Raw genomic sequence first — 4,274 nt, 5'->3', positions numbered from 1 at the left:
TTGCCCTTGAATTTCCCTTTGGTATAATTTAAGTGATTTTTCCATATCTGTCATTTTTTTGTTCCAGTTGATGTACTGTGTCTTCTGTATTCCATTTTGTTCACTCTGTTAACTGTGGCTTCCATTGTGGTTTGCATGGAGGAAATGGACTCATTGTTGATTTCAATGGATTCAATGTTGGTTTTCAAAATACTAATCTCACCTCTTAATAAGGTGTGCACTGCCTCTATTTTGTCACTTATCTCATAGCTTAGTGAGGTGTGTGCTACCTCTATTTTTGCATGCATGTCCTGTTTGATGTCCTGCACCTCTTTTGGTATTTCGACCTGGTGTTCTTTCAAATTCTGGTCTATTTCTCACTTTATTTCTTGAGTCATTGCCTCCAGCATGTCTTGGATGTAGTGTTTGTCTTCCATTCCTGCTTTGCTCCCAGTGGGGCTCTCCCCTGGGTTGCTGCTGGCTTTTAGAGATAGCTTGCTATCCTAGCTGTTGATAAACCTTGTAATATTTCTTTGTGATTTTCTCATGGTTATTCAGGGATTATTGCAGACTAATCTGAAATTTTGTTTTGGTCAATAGGTGTCTGTCTTTGCTTGGTTACTGTTTCTGTGCTGGTAGAGAGACTCTGTACCTGATCTCGGTTCTGTTGGTGGCCGACCTCCAGCTGCTGGTCTGATCCACACAGGATTCTCAGCTCTCTGCTGTAGATCACTGGCAGTTCCCGCCTTTACATGGGATGAGCAGCCTAGACTGCTCCTGTTTATTCCTACAGGTGTTCTTGGCAAGTTCGGATGTGCTGGATGTACTCTCCCAGATGCTGGAGTCTGCTATGGTCTCCTGATGTTTTGTTTTGTTTTATATTTTTGGCTATTTGTGGGCTTGAACTCTGGTCTTGGGTGCTGTCCCTCAGCTCTTCAGCTCAGGGCTGGAACCCTACCATTTGACCCATAGCACCACATCTGGCCCTTTATGCTTATGTTTTGCTGAGGAATCAGATCCAGGGCCTCTTGCAATCACTGTACTGCTGAGCACATTACCAGCCTGAGCTCCTGACTATTATCGGGTGCTGGAGGCCTGTGTTGTTCAATTCCTAGCCTAGAATACATGGGTCAGGTTCTTGTGGGGTTTGAGCTTCTCTTGTCCTGAACCCCCTGCATCTTTTGCTGTCACAGGCATGATTACCAGGAGTGCAGTTCCCTGTTTTTCTCCCCTCTGCTGAGGCGTATGCTCAGCTTCTGATTTCAGTTGGGAGGAGTTGGTTATGTTGCTCAGGCACCAGATCCCCAGGCCTGGTCCCAGACCCCAGCCTGGGCACACCTGTTGGACCTGTGCTGCTGTGTATCCCACCTAGATTATGCAGCTTGGAGTACACAGTTCAAATTTCTTCCACCGTTGGGTGTCTTGACCCAGTGGTGCTGTTCAAGGCTTGGGCGTTAACGCTTCCTTCCAGGGTCTCTCTTGTTCTAGCCTGGCCAGCTGAGTGTGATCCATGGGCTGGTGGAGCTCTTGAAAAGTTTCTAGTTTTAGTGGGTCCTGTGGTGCAGGTTTTGGGGTAGGGGTTCTGGGGATTCCCACAAGCTTTTGAGGAATACACTGTCTCCCTTGAGGAATACACTGTCCCCTGCAGGGTAATCACCCTGGAGCTAGTTGTTTCTGTGTGATGTAGGTTGTTGGTTGCCATTGCAGTCACAGTTCAATTGAGGTGGTTGTGGGATAGGCTGAGAGGTGGTGGCTCTGTGTGTTTCTTTTCTGTCAGTGCCTCCATTGACACTGTTTGGGTCCGCTCCACGGGATGGGCCTCCGGCCTCCACCCGAGGGTTGGGGAGGGCCTCTGTGCAGGTACTGATTGCTGGGGTTTGTCTCTGTTTGCGCTCTCTGGATCAGCACCAGTTCCTTTCAGTTCTGCTCTGGTGTTCTGTGGGCATCTCATGTATCTCTGAGGTTCCTGCCATGGGGCTGAGTGGCTTTGGTGGGATGGAGCCTCTCTGCTCCAATGGAGAGTGATGGGAAGGGGTGGGATCTTTGTGTAAGTTCCCTGCTCAGAGGATTCTTCATTCGTCAAGATCAGCCAGTCTGACACTGTTACCTCAGGGGTCTTTGGTGCGGGTGATCTGCAGACAACTCCCTGTGTCTCTGGGCCACCGGCAGCTCCCACCAGGCTGGGCTGGCCATGGCTTGGCACGCTGCTTTGTGGCCAATAGACGTTGGGGGAGGCGTCTTCAAGTTTCTGTGTTGTGAAATTCTTCTATTCAATTTCTGTTTTTCTCTGGATGTTGATTTTTGTTGTTGTTGTCGGTCTCTTGGGGAGATTAAACGTTGGAACTCAAACTATCTTTTTGGTTTTGGAGAGCTGTGGCATTCCCCTACTTCCCCGTCACCGTCTTGGACCCCCTCGAGTTTTTGCTTTTTTTATTCAGAAATAATTTTAATTTATCTGTTGAAATGAGTACTAAAGAAACTAAAGATATTTCTGGTGCTTATGTGAAAAATTATACTTTAAAATATTCTGTATTCTGTTTGTATAATGCCCATAATCTATTTTATTCTTTCCTAGATATAAGACTTTGAATTCTACATTGTTTTATAATATATAGGTTCATTAATAAATGTGTCCTTTCAGATTGCATTCCATACCAAAACAGTTTAAGATTCCTTTTTTACTAGGTCCTTATAGTATATTTCTTTGGAATAAAATGACAATGTTGTCTAATTTTAAAGTTTTATTATGATTATGCTATATAAAGGCCTTTCTAAGGTGAAGATTTAATACACTGATGTCAAACTTTTATTTATATGAATTACATATATTGTTACACTTGTAATTTTGTAATCAACTTTTTAATAATTGTTTTTCATTTCTTGCGTCTGAAGAATGAAAAATCTGGAATAATTCACAGATTTTCATATCATCCTTTGCAATTGCCATGTTAATCTCTGTATTGGTGTAATTTGGGTACATGTGCTGCTGAAGCATGTAATGTCCTCTAAATTTAGGTAGTTAATGATGCAATATTTATACAGGATTATATCCTTGGGTGCCTGTTTGTAACAAGGAAACCTTATTGTTCCTAACAATGCTACTGATCTTATTTCCCTAAAATTCTGTGTATAATGGAAAATAATTATATTGTTCAGTTTGTAATTTTTTTGTCAATGACTATTTTAAATCTTTTTCATTTTAGTTTAATCATACATTGAAGCATTTTTAGCTAGGTCCAAAGGGGATGGCTTTTTCAAGTACTTATTTATTCAACTGAGTTTGCTCTGTGTAGCTAACGGATTCAAAGTAAGCCTTGCTTAAGAGCTACTTCTAAACTTCTGCAGCTGAAATTTTCCCAAATGCGGTCTCATTGGCACAAACGTCTACCTGACACTTTACCCTTCTTCCATGTAGGATCAGACCAACCAGAATATCTTACCCTGATCGCGTAAATTGTCTTACTTGAACAAAATAAATCTTAGTTCCAAGGGATCATAGAAAAATGAATATTTCAGACAGAACTTTTCAGATTGGAAGGTTTTTATCAAAATATAATTGTTTATCATACCTACCATTTCAAAAGTAGCTAAAGCCAAGAAGGTGAAAAAATTGTTCATATGCATGATTACCTAATGTCCTGGCCTATCTACCTTCCAACCAGGCAGAACTTAGACTACTGCCTTTCTATCACCAAATATTGTCATAGCTCCAGGAGAAGTCCATATGTTTCTCCTTGTTATTAGGCCTTAAATTGGTAATGTTTCCCCTTGCCTCCAGTCTGTAAATCTACAAAAGGTAAAGGTTTAAGTCTAACTCTATCAAACACTGAGGTAGAGAAAATGGAAAAATACTTTAAATCAGAGTTGCTTTTGATACCCTAACCAAAACAGAACAATGCAAAACATGTGCCATTTTTTTATATTATATATAGTTATATATTTTATATTTATATGTGCTGATTTTATATTTCACACAGTGAAACTTACTAGAATCAATTGATAATTTGACAAATAAAGTGATATTTATTTATTCCTATAAATATAATTGGAATATAAATAATTAGGTTTAGAATATATATTAGAATATAAAAAGTATCAATGCAATGTCTTCCGTATACACTTGCGATACCTTCTAATTGCTCATGGTCTTCTGAATTCACATTGTTAAAAATCAATGTTGTTTTACTCTAATCTATAAGAGATTTTACTCTGATGCTCTGTTTATTGTTTTAACTCACTGGTCCCAAACTGTTTTTCTACATATTTCTGATGCATTCCTACATATTATACTCCAA

General features: G+C 40.3%; 1 pseudogene; it reads right to left on the bottom strand.

Moving 5' to 3' along the window:
* Positions 1-2,875: 2,875 nt before the first annotated feature.
* Positions 2,876-2,974, bottom strand: LOC138808237 (U6 spliceosomal RNA; annotated as a pseudogene).
* Between the last annotated feature and the right edge of the window lie 1,300 nt (positions 2,975-4,274).

The sequence above is a fragment of the Dipodomys merriami genome, unplaced genomic scaffold, assembly GCF_024711535.1.
Source record: "Dipodomys merriami isolate MVZ:Mamm:240054 unplaced genomic scaffold, mDipMer1.0.p SCAF_448, whole genome shotgun sequence".
NCBI classification, from domain to species: domain Eukaryota; kingdom Metazoa; phylum Chordata; class Mammalia; order Rodentia; family Heteromyidae; genus Dipodomys; species Dipodomys merriami.
Note: the sequence above shows the minus strand (reverse complement) of the source record. Positions and strands in the feature narration are given on the sequence as shown.